Here is a 12,373-nt window from a genome sequence, read left to right as displayed (position 1 = left end):
ATCAATGACATTCTTGGTGTGTCGTGTGTATGTGCATGCGAAAATAACTACCTACAACAACCTGCTAATATTATTTCGAAGGGTAGAAATTATGCTCCAATCTTTAATGAGAATTTCCACTCTCTATTATGAGGGTTAATGCTCTCATCGACATCATCTGATTGGACCCGGTATTTCTCAGTTGTAGGAAATATCAAAAATAAAACAAAACAAATTGAGGAGCGAGTGTGTGTGTGTGCGTGTGTTTGTAGGTGCGTACTGTAGGGGATTAGTTTGTTGTTGTTCTACTCAACTCAAAATTTTAAAATGTCAATGTAATAACTTGGTTGGTTGAGTCAGGGCGAGCGAGAGAGCTGTTGTCTGGGTCTGGTGTGTTGGATACCAACAGTGATGTCAACTACGAGTTTAAAAAGACATATATATTTTAGTATTTAGGTTTGCAAAACCAAATGCAATGTAGTCTTTGTCATTTATAAGATAATATTTGATGTAGATATTTAATAATTGACTCAATTTTTTACGATGATTTAAACAGAATGATATCAGCACCTGGAAATATGCGTCAGTGACCCTGTAATTGTTCGTTTACAGTTTTTCGGGTTTCAACAAACCCAGTGGTAATTTAACAAATTCCCTTGTACGTGTGTCAAATAAATTCACATAAAGGATGTTAACATGGCAAAATACCCTAATGTAAAAATAAATTTTAAGTCCGTCCGTTATTATGTGCATTATTGGATGCTTTGGAGAGGTTAATATTTGAAATCGAATTGAACTGATATATGAGAGATATATCTTTATCTGAAACGATTTTCCTAGATTTGATTGAGGTATTATTTTATGCTATTGTTAATATAAAAATGTTAGTTTTAGGTTCCGCTGTGCCGATATTGTACTCATGCAATGAGCCGCACGTTGGGCGCCAATTAATGAAAACGAGTAAGATCGCGTTTTTTGTTATTAAATAAGCTAATTTATTTCTTATGTTATGCTTTGTTATTTGATTCCTGTCTATTTAAATCATTTTGACTTTTTTAAATGTACTACATTTTCCAGGTGGTTCATTGCATGAATGCAATGTAATCAATATAAGATTGAATTTGCTATATTTTTTGGTTACACATAGAATGAGTGTACTGTCAGCACAAGAGTAAGCGAAATTAATGCTTTTTATCTTAATATGTTTCTGAACATTGATTGGTACGACTCATGATTTGACTATGAGAATGCCTTGTAATAAAATCCTATGAAAAATATACAGTGTGAGTTAAAAAAATGCCATAATTTTTACATTTTTTTTTTTAAATTTTTTTGAATGAAAGCAAAAAATGACAGAAATATCATCACATTTCAGAATAAGTTTGGATTTGTTCGAATTGGTCAGCTTTGGCACGAATTATTTCCTTTAAACGTCCAATGAAACCGTCACACGCTGCTCAATTGTTGCTCTGCGTTATTTTGGCCCATTGCCGGGCCGATTGCTTGAGGTAATCGACACTTTGGTATTTTTTAGTGCCAACCTGGCTTTTCAAAATACTCCAGACACAATAGTCCAACGGATTTGTATCCGGAGGTTTTGGTGGTCATTGTGCGCTAGAAAGGAAGCGAGGAACCTCAGTTTGTAATCATTTTTGGGTGGTGCTGAGTCCTGAGGTGGTGCGAGCGGAGAGCGACCATCGGCTGTTATGGCGGCCGACACCATTACCATGGCCGGCGTTTGAGTTCTGGTGGCCAATCGAAGGTGCACATTTTCAGTTGACCTCTTTGGCAAATAACACGATCATTGTGTTTGTTTACAAACTGCTAAACAACGAATGTTTTCTCATTGGAGAAAACCAAATTCGGCAGTTCAGCACTTTCGGTCCAGCGAAGCGACTTTTTAGCTCTTTTGAGTCTATTTTCTTTCTGTTGCGGTGTAAGTTCTTACACTTTTTGGAATGTCAATGACTTTACCCCGAGCTCATTTTTCAATATTGAAATATATAAGACCACTCTTTTTAGGGTCAAAGTTTTGAATAATTATATCTCTTATAATTTGCGAAATAAGCATCCGCACAAGACCAGGTGTGAATATGGAATGTATCGGTCCACTATATCTTGAACAACCAGGGTTACAATTTGGAATAAACAAGACGCTTATAAGGGGAAGTAACCTCTGATTCTATTCACATTTTACAGATCCCAATATTTTTATTAACACAAGATCTGGTGTAAAGATGGTAGATATAGGTCCACCCATTCTGGTAACTAAACACCACCTACCCCCCTCAAAAAAATTGCCACAATTTTCAACATTTATATCTCTTATAAGTTGCAAAATAAGCTGGCGACTCATTTGGAACCACCACCATAAAGGACCAACAGCTTGAATATTCATAAAGCAAATCATCATATATTTAAATAAACGAACAGTGACGGAAAAACCTACAGATACTTTTTAACTCGTTACTATGTATATGTATTCCGGCGTTTAGGAAAGATTTAGTCTTTTGGCATTTTCAATGATCTACTGTCGAATTTTATGACAATAGTTTTGTGGAGTATACTAAATTTCAAAAAATGTGAAAGGGATTAAAACTTGCCCCCTCTATTGCCACTTCTATGTTTAGCTCTATTTTCATAATCAGCTGGGATTAGTTGATTTTTATTGAAATCACATCATACACGTAACTTTGTAAAGTCTAAAAATTATATTCTTCAGTTTGTATCTTTTTATTTTTACATAATTCAAATTCTGGATATTTTAGGTAGAAAAAAATGTCCAATATTTATAAATTAGCTACTGCCTTATAACAAAATAAAAATACCACAATTTCCAGGAGTTGTAAAATATTTAGGATTTTAAATGAACCAAAAACTGAACATTTTAATTTTATTAAGGTTTACCTAACTAAAAATTCGTTCCACATTTCTAATGATTCTTTCTACGAAACTATACGAAATTTAAAGCCAAATTGGAATCCCCACGTTTTGTTTCGGAAAATTATTTCCAAAAACTTTTAAAATTTTATTTCTTTAATTTAATTTCTTTAATTATATCTAACAAATAATTGTTTCTCTTCTTCGAAACCCTTTCAGGATCAATAAGTTTAAAACATTTAATCCATCCACCTAAAACATTTTCTGGTGTTTATGATTTTATTGCGTTGTCATCACTGTTTGCTATTATTACTGCTGTGGAGAAACCAAAAAAAATGTTAGATTCCAGTGCAACCACAAACAGCACTGGCTTCGTGTGTATGACTCTTCAGGAAATGAGCGTATGAGTAAGGTTTTGGTGGTCATGCTAATATTTTTTGGGGGGTTTCCGTTGTGTGTACTCTCTACCATTGAATAGTGGCTGTGTTCGAGAGACACGGAAAGAGAGAGAGAGAGAGTACTTACATATTTGTGAGCGGCATTTTACTCTGATTGAAAACGACATTCATGCAACCAACAGGAAAAATAACATTTTTGCGCTGGTTTCCTACTGGCTCTCACTCTCTACGGCGGTGTGTTGTGATTCACACTCTCTTGCTCTCTGCGTGAGTGTTAGACCATTGTTGTTGCCTCGTGCATATTTCGTTGGTGTCGTGCCAGTCAGCTAAACCGTACAACAAGCAACCAGCAGTAGTCATCTTTTGCTGTGAGTATAACATTCGTATAGAGTTTTTAAACGTCAGACGCGTTTTTTCTTTACAAGTTGTGGGTACTCAATTGCGCTTAATATACACACCAAAAGAAAGAACCATACAGCAACAACAACAAAAAAGAAACAATAAAACACACACACACCCGTGCATACACATACACACACACGCAAGAAGAAAGCAAATTAAACAAAAAAAATAAAACAACAGCAACAAAAAATATTTCAAACCAAATGTAAAGAAAACGACAGCGGCAACAACGTCGTAAAAAATATTAATTCCAGTAATTAAACAAAAATAATATACAAAAATAATTGCAACAACAAAATAGGAAGAAGGAAATTACAAAAAAAAAGAAAATAAAATAATTAATGAAAATAAATTGCTTTTACTTTTTTCTCCATTAGAACCACAACCACAAATTGAAGGGGACATCCCACAAAATAAGTATAAAGATAAAATCAAGAAAAAGAAGAAGAAAACACAAAGAAAATAGTTAGCAAAAAATAAAGAAATATTGCAACGCCGAAGTTTGTGAATAAAATTTAGAAAAAATTCCAATTAAAAAAAATAAAATCTATTTTTCTACTACTATCTATTATTTAAATAAAAAAGAAAAAAATCTTATAAGAAAATTTTTGGAATTTGTTCATAGAGCAAATAAGCAGTAAATTGAAATAATATGGTGCTTCATTTACAACAACAACAACAAAGAATAGTGTAAAATATTGTTAACCAGAAAAAGGAAATCTAAAAAAAAGAATTCAACAACAAAAAGAAGAAATAGCAAAATAAAGTGAAAGATATCGCCGCCGACGACGCCGTATTCCAGCTCTCACAGCCGCCCCCACACACACAACAACACATTAAAAGTGCAATATGCTTGCAAGGATTTAAAGGAAAGCGGAAATTAAACATTATAGCTTAGCGAAGAAAGAAAGTAAGTTCAGCTGGCATCCGTTGGATACCTATCTTTCGCTTAGTTTTTAATTATTTTACAACCTCCGCAAGCCCAGTGACGATGATGATGATGATGGCGGAGACGTTGACGACAATGATGATGATGATAATGTCGACGATGATAATCATGAATGTCTAAGTTCAATTTGCATTTTCCTAATGTCCGGCCAATGTCGGCAACGTCAACATAGACGAATCACCACCCCTCTGCCCGTCTGCCACCCAATCCCGGTGACTCCACACACCAACTTATCTATTTTTAGTTTCCATATGTTTACCAGTTTTTAACTTCATCTTGGTCTGGTTTGTCATAGATGGTTTGAATTGGGTGCCCCCAGCCACCCTGGTGGTGGGGTGTAAGGAGTTTACTTTTGGTTACCACTATTTTTGTGTCTGTGACACTATGAAATTTTACCAGCATTGATTTGATGCCTTGGCAAAAAATGTACAATATACAATTTTTAAGATAATTCCGCTACGTCTTTTCCCACCACTTCATCGTCATCATCATCACCAACATCGTCGTCGTCGTAGTCTTCTTCTTCTTTTGCGTCGTTGGTGTCTTATGGCTCCCCAAATCCCCCGTTCCGAGTCCAGTCATCAAAATCTACCAACAAAACATATAGACATCAGCAGTCTGCTAACCTACCTACCAACCAACCGAACCAACCAGCCAGCCAGTCAACCCAACCAAACAGTCAGCCAGCCAGCCGTACACACATCTATTCAGTTAACCAATTTTTTTTTTTTTTTTTTGTTTTTCGTCTACAATACACGACCAACTTCTCTAGATACACAGAGCTTAAGATTGTGGCTACACTGAACGAAATAATTGTAGGAGCAGGAAAATTAGAAGATTAAATTAAAATATGAAGGATGTGGAAAAGGATAAAGTATTTAAAGAGGAATAAGGTTACGACAGTTTTGTGAGCAAATTTTCATATTGGAAAAGTGCAGCTGCGCTGTTTGCAGGAATGAAGATGTTCATTGAACGGATCAGTTTTATGAGGAACTAGTTCTGTTTTTACTAAATAGAAAATAGTTCATTTGTTCAATGTATTTAAAATTTTTAGCTGCTTATTTTGTTTTGATATTAACATGGTTTGGGAATTTTCAATTGGCTATATTTCAGTTTTGAGGATTCATAAATAAGGTTGTGGTTACACTGAGCGAAATATTGATAGGAACAGAATAATAGGGAGATTTAATTAGAGTTAAAAAAAGGGAAATGGATAAGTATAGAGACATTAAAAAGGAAGGCAGCTGCTTTGTCCACAAGAATGAAGTTGTTCATTAAATAGTTTATGTTTTGATGTTCAAGTTCACAAAAGGAACTAGTTGCTTTTCTTAGTTCCTTTCTAGTTCCTGTGTTCTATTTAGCTAAAAAGTTTGAACGCGTTTTCAGATGCGTAGACACCATCATGTTTTCTCACTGGGATAATGATGCTGTTCATTAAACGGATCCGTCTCGCATGTTCAGTTTCTCAAAAGGAACTAGTTACGTTATGTTTCGTCTATGTTCCATTTAGTCCACCATTTCTCGTGTGAGTTCTATATGCCTAGTTATTTTTACTGGGCACAGCATGGCACCGGTTTTTATATACATATCGGAAAATTGCAGTTGCGATGTCTATAGGAATAATAGTGTTCACTGTAAGGAACTTTCTTTCAAGTCCATTCCCTAAGTAGGAACTATTTCTGCTATGAAGTTCCCTTATAACACTTAGTTCACTATTTGTCCCAGCTGTGCTGCCTACAGGAGTAATATTCATTGAACGGCTCCTTCCCTTTTACTTTCTTTTCTTCACAAAGATATAGTTCTGCTTTATAGTTCCATTGTTCAATATGTAGTACTATTCTGTACTATTTCTTGTGTATTTTGGCTGCGTAGCTCTTTTTACAAAAAAAAAATCTCATTTACACATTGCAGCGGAGCTGTTCACTAGTGTCAAGAACAAATAAGAACCATTCAGCGAAAGGAACGATGTGAACTATATACAGTTCTTTCGTTCATTTAGTTCCATTAGTTCAAAGGGACCTTTACTTCTATTAGTTCATTAACTTTATTTCGTCTTATCTCATCATTTTAATTCCTTTGGTTCTACATTTAACTTTAATTCCGTTAGTGTTTCTGGCAAGACTAACATGAAAATTTTTGTCAATTACGAAAGCCATCAAATATACTGTTTATTGTGTGGGTTTATTGAAATGAACGAACTATGAAAGTAAAAAAAGTGGTATACCCAAAATAAACAATTGAAGTTGAAGAAAGTTCAACTAAAAGGAACTATATAAAGTAACTAGTTCCTCTTCTGACTCCCAGATTACCCAATTCTACGATTCACAGCAATGATGCTGTTGTTTCCAGAAGATGAACTAGTTCCTTTTTATAGTTCCCTTATTTCAATTAGTACATGATTTTCAATGTCAATTGTGGGAAATTTATACTTAAATCTGGTTTTGATAAATTATTAGTTCTAGACAGTTTCAATGATTTTGTTCACTGAATGGACCCTTTAGCGCTAATTTTCTCAAGATGAACTAGTACTATTTCGTAAGCTTTTTAGCAGATTTTATTACTGTAGAATAGGACTGTTGGGAATCACTGAAAAATACTAAGTATATTATATTAATGTTGTACAAGGAGTATTCACTCGTGGAACTTCCTCAGGGTAAAAGGAATACAATCGATTTTTTTTAATATAAACCATAAAAGCAATGTAGTTACGAACGTTCCTTTTGCAGAAAAGTTCGTTTGAACTAGTTCATTCTGGAACTCATCGACTCTAAACTCATACATTAAGTGGAGATAAAAAATGGAAAAACTTTTTTGTGAACTATGAACTAGATTTACAAACTAGTTTAGTAAAAAAACCAAACTATGTGGAGCTGGATATTACAGATCTAAAAAATTTCTGCATTTCACTGAGCACCAACTTGGTTCAGACCTTAACAGTTAACTATCTAGTTCTCATCGAGCCTTAATAGAAAAATAATTAGAGTGAATGAAAAGGAGGACCGATTTTATTTTGAAGGTCACTGAGGGTCGACTTCATCTTATAAGTGATTGTTCGATTCAATCCAGAACTTAATTAATGAGCTAGATTAACTGACCTAGTTCATTGGCTGATTGCAAAAAATCATTCTATGGAACTAGTTCGTTTGTGAGCTACACAACTCTAGTGCGGTGCGCTTATCATAGCTTTGAATTTTTGTTGAATTGTGAACGATATACTACCATTCAGATCGTTTAAGAACAGACCGTACAGCTACCTGGTGAGCATGTTCAAAAGAATACACCTCACTAAAGAATGCACGTTCCCGAAATTGCTGAATGAATGAAGAGTAAATAATCACTGACTACCTCGAAATTCAAAGAGTAAATGAATACGTAAACCAGTGAGTGATTTTTAAACCACCTAAGTATTGGACTAGTTCATTAAGAACAGCAGGAGAGTAAAGAGATGGACACCCACTCTCAAATAAAGTACTAACCTATTTCGTGAAATAATTTTCACGTTTTCAATTTTTCTTTTAACAAAGTTAGATAGAATTACAAATGGAAGACAAGGCTAATACACCCTCCAGAGAGGGGTGGAGGGTATAAAAAAAATAGAGGTCGAGTTATATAAACACCTTTTGGTCCTTTTCTCGAATGTTGAGGCATTGATTACACATAACCCATAAATGACGAATGAAAAGTCGAGCAACTGGACTAATGAATGAACTAACTAAGAACTTCAAATTTATATAACTGCAGTTAGACATTTTGTAGGTATCCGATAGAAGATCAATATTTAAAATGAAGATCAAATTCAATAATTTTCAGTGCATTTTGGAATTCGTGGTGCAAAGTCCACAATTTGGTGTAAAAGATACATGCCCGTCCGGATATATCCAAAACAAGTTAAAAAGCAGTAAGTTCGGCCGGGCCGAACTTTCAATACCCTCCACCATTTGCAATTAATTTGGAAATTATTAAAAAAAAAAATCCTTAACATATTTTGTTAAAATTTTAAAAATGCCGAATATAGCCGTTATATTGGGGTTTATACGACGTGAATCCACATAGGCATTGTTTGTCATAAGCCATTACCATATTCAAATTCAAAAACGTGAAATAAACGGTGAATAATGTAGCTAAAATGATCAAAATATCGTATATAGGGAGGTACCGTTATATCGGAGCTGTGCGAAGACTTGGACCATCATAGACAATTTTCTGTCATATGCTGTAGCATCCATTACGAACTTCAAATACGAAATCTGAAACAATTTTGGTGGGTATAATACCTAAACTCGTCAAAATACCGAATATAGGGGGATACTGATATATTAGGCCTATACGAAGACCTGGACCAGCACGGACAATTTTCTGTCATAGGCTGTAATATCCATTACGAACTTCAAAAACCAATTTGAAACAATTCTGGTTAATAATGTCGCTAAAATCATCAAAATATCGAATATAGGGCATTACCGTTATATGGAAGCTATACGAAGACGTTGACCTACATGGCCATTTACGAACTTAACCTGCCTACTGGAAAAATAAACACGTGTGCAAAATTTCTATCTCAATTCGTTCGAAAGATAGCGTGATTACAACAGACAGACGGACATGGCTAAATCGACTTAGAATTTTACGCTGGTCAAGAATATATACACTTTGTTGGGTTTGATATGAGTATTTCGAGGAGTTACAAACGGAATAACAAAGTTAATATACCCTCCATAGTATGGTGGAGGGTATAAAAATGTATGCACTGATTTGAACCAAAGATTTGGTAAACAATTTGAGATTTTGGGAAAGTGAGTTCCTTTGTAAACGTTCTTCTTTACATCTATCTAGGCGTGGCACTATTTTGTGGTTTTTCTATTTGTGTTTTTAAGACGAAAATATTGTGAGCCAATGTTAAAACCTTTTGCACGTTTTCACACTTGCACAAACAATTCCACATAGCTACAGCGTCAAACACTTGGCTTCAAACAAGAACATCATGTGGTTTGTTTCAATAGTCGCTTGACATTTTAGCCAAAATATTGCGATCTGTTTTGTGGCTGTTGGTTTTGCATCCGCAGTCCAAAATTTTACACTTATTTTCAAACGTGTATATGGTATATATATGTATGCGTACATATTTATATATAAATAGAATGAATGCATTTATCTAATATCGAACAAAGGGAATCACTTTATTGTTGCCACATACGAATCGAACTGATATCAGAAAAAACTCGATTATAAGATAACGGTGATTGTTCACCACCGCCACCACCATTCTCCGGCGTTTCTCTTATCGTTTTGGAGGCTATAAAAAGAAGAGTTTTATTTTTCAAATGATGACTAATTTTCGAGGCAGCTTGTATTAGTCGAGGGATATGCCCACAATGACTGATATGAGGGTATTTAGTGAGAAATAACAAAAAATAATCAGCATTATTTGGGAATATTGTTAAGAGGGTCAGGAGGGGGTTATTTATTAATGCAAAAATTTGTTTAGTTTGAAGATATGTTTGAAAAGGAAGGTCAATAACACAGTACAACAACAATTGATGGGGTTATGCAACTCTTATTTTAGGAAAAGAAGTTTTATATAGACCCCACCTATTGAAAGTATATTTAAAGAATGAAGCGTGGATCGAAATCAAAGACGGTCAATATCTTTCCCCTCATTCTACTGCTTCTTCATAGAAGATAAAAAAAATCATCTCCGCAATATATTTGCATTACTTTTAGCCTTAAAACCCGGGCAATATCCACCTTCTTCTGGTACCGCGCTTAAAGTCAATCTCTTAAGTCAAAATTTTAAATTTTCATAACTCTCATGAAAGTAGAAATAATTCATCGACTTTCTTTGAACTTTTCACATTGAGTTAACGTTGTCAATATTAGGTCCAATGTCCACCCCACCCCACCACTATTTCTTCCGTCCCCACCCTGCAAAAATTAAAAAGAAAATCACCCCTAGAGCAAATATAACCCATAAAACTATGTATTAAGTTCAATGAGAAGATTTAAGACAAATCGTTCGGTTGTTGTTTCCCATACATGGAGAATGCTTGAAACCTCTAAAAATGCATTCAACTGATGACTAACGAAATATGACTGTTATCTGGGCTTACATTGCGGACAGAATTTTTCAATATAGGTGTACATTTTCAGTTGACCTCTTTGGCTAGTAAACACGATCATTTTGTTTGTTTACACACTGCTGGACAACGAATGTTTTCTTGAGACTATTTTCTTTCTGTTGCGGTGTAAGTTCTTGCACTTTTTGGAATTTTAATGGCTTTACCCTGAGCTCATCTTTCAATATATTCCGATGGAATATTGCGATGTTTTGTTCGGTTTCGATCAAGTCGCTTCTTTTCTTTTCGAACCATTTCTGCTGATGTTGCTGTTTTCTTCCGTCCACTTGCTTGACGTCGGGCTACGCTACCCGTATCAAGAGAGTTGGATGCTTATTTTGCTTTTTATCTTTGATTTTTCAAAATGTGAACCCTTTGTGAGGAACGTACCAGAAGAAGTGCGCCGATATATTCCATTTTCACAGCAGATCTTGTGTTAGTAAATATAATGGCATGTGTGAACTTTGTAGAGAACCACATGCGGACTTTACAATCGTTTTGGTTATCCAAAATTTTGGCCCTTTGTGGGAGATGTACCAGATGAAATGGTCCGATCTCTATCATTTTTATAACATATCTTGTGTTGATCGAAATATTGAGATTTACCAAGTCTAAATGGAGTCGGATGTTAGTTTCGCGTTTTATGAGTTTCATTGATATTTAAAATGTTGACCCTTTTGGGAGGGAGGTACCAGAAGAAGTGGACCGATACATTCCATCTTCACAGCAGATCTTGTGTTAGAAGAAATAATGGGATGTGTGAAATGTGAAGAAAATCGGATGCTTATTTAGGATTGTATAATCGTTTTGGTTATTCAAAATTTAGACTCTTTGTGGACCTTTTGAGATACCTATCCTATGTCCTATGATGTCGTATCTCTACCACCTCTACAACAGATCTTGTGTTGATGGAAATATTGCACTGTGCTAAGTCGGAGTGTAATCGAATGCTAATTTCGCGTTTTATGAGCTTCATGGATATTCAAAATGTTGGCCTTTTGTAGGGGAGATACCAGAAGAAGTGGACCGATATCTTCCATCTTAACACCAGACCTTGGGTTAAAAAATATATTACGATTTGAAGATAATCGGACTCTTATAACATATTTTATATGAGTTATAATTATTCAAAATGTTGACTCTTTGTGTGGGGAGGTACTAGATGGAGTGGACCGATATTGTCCATTTTCGCAACTGACCTAGCACTGATCCAAATAATAGGATTTGTAAAGTTGGGGCAAGTTTGGATTTTACTATCTCTTTCGGTGCAGTAAAATATTTTGTTTGAAAATTATTATTATGTGGGAGGTATAAGTAGAAGCGGACCTATATTGCCCAACTCCGAACTCGATCTAAGTTTGATAATAATATTACGATGTACCAACTTTCGACCCAATCGGATACTCAATTCGAGATTTATCGTGGGCATCAGCCAGTCAGACAAACAGACAGACGGACGGAAATCGCTAGATCGACTCCAAAAGTCCTGAAACGGATTTGGCCTAAAGAGACCTAGTTAGACCCTAGACCATTATTTCGATGAGGCACGTTTTGGCCGTATCAAATCCTCTTTAGCCATACGACTGAAGGTATAATAGCCTTTTATAGAGCGTGTATATACCCCTAATATACCCGAATATTCATATTTAAAT

At 35.0% G+C, this 12,373-nt stretch overlaps 1 protein-coding gene across 7 annotated transcripts in view; it reads left to right on the top strand.

The window, feature by feature from the left end:
- Nucleotides 1-12,373, top strand: part of LOC101892610 (protein alan shepard) — a 356,335-nt gene that overhangs the window by 297,727 nt on the left and 46,235 nt on the right. For 5 of the 7 annotated variants that reach the window (XM_059127527.1, XM_059127529.1, XM_059127530.1 and 2 more), the window contains exon 1: nt 3,698-4,569. The exons of the other annotated variants lie outside the window; for them this stretch is intronic. The gene's annotated coding sequence lies outside the window, so the exon portion shown is untranslated. Of the gene's footprint in view, nt 1-3,697; nt 4,570-12,373 lie in introns of those variants that run through there. 7 annotated transcript variants of the gene reach the window in all.

The sequence above is a fragment of the Musca domestica genome, unplaced genomic scaffold (assembly GCF_030504385.1).
Source record: "Musca domestica strain aabys unplaced genomic scaffold, Musca_domestica.polishedcontigs.V.1.1 45, whole genome shotgun sequence".
NCBI classification, from domain to species: Eukaryota; Metazoa; Arthropoda; class Insecta; order Diptera; family Muscidae; genus Musca; species Musca domestica.
The sequence above is the reverse complement of the archived record's forward strand: the minus strand, read 5'-3'. Positions and strand labels throughout refer to the sequence as shown.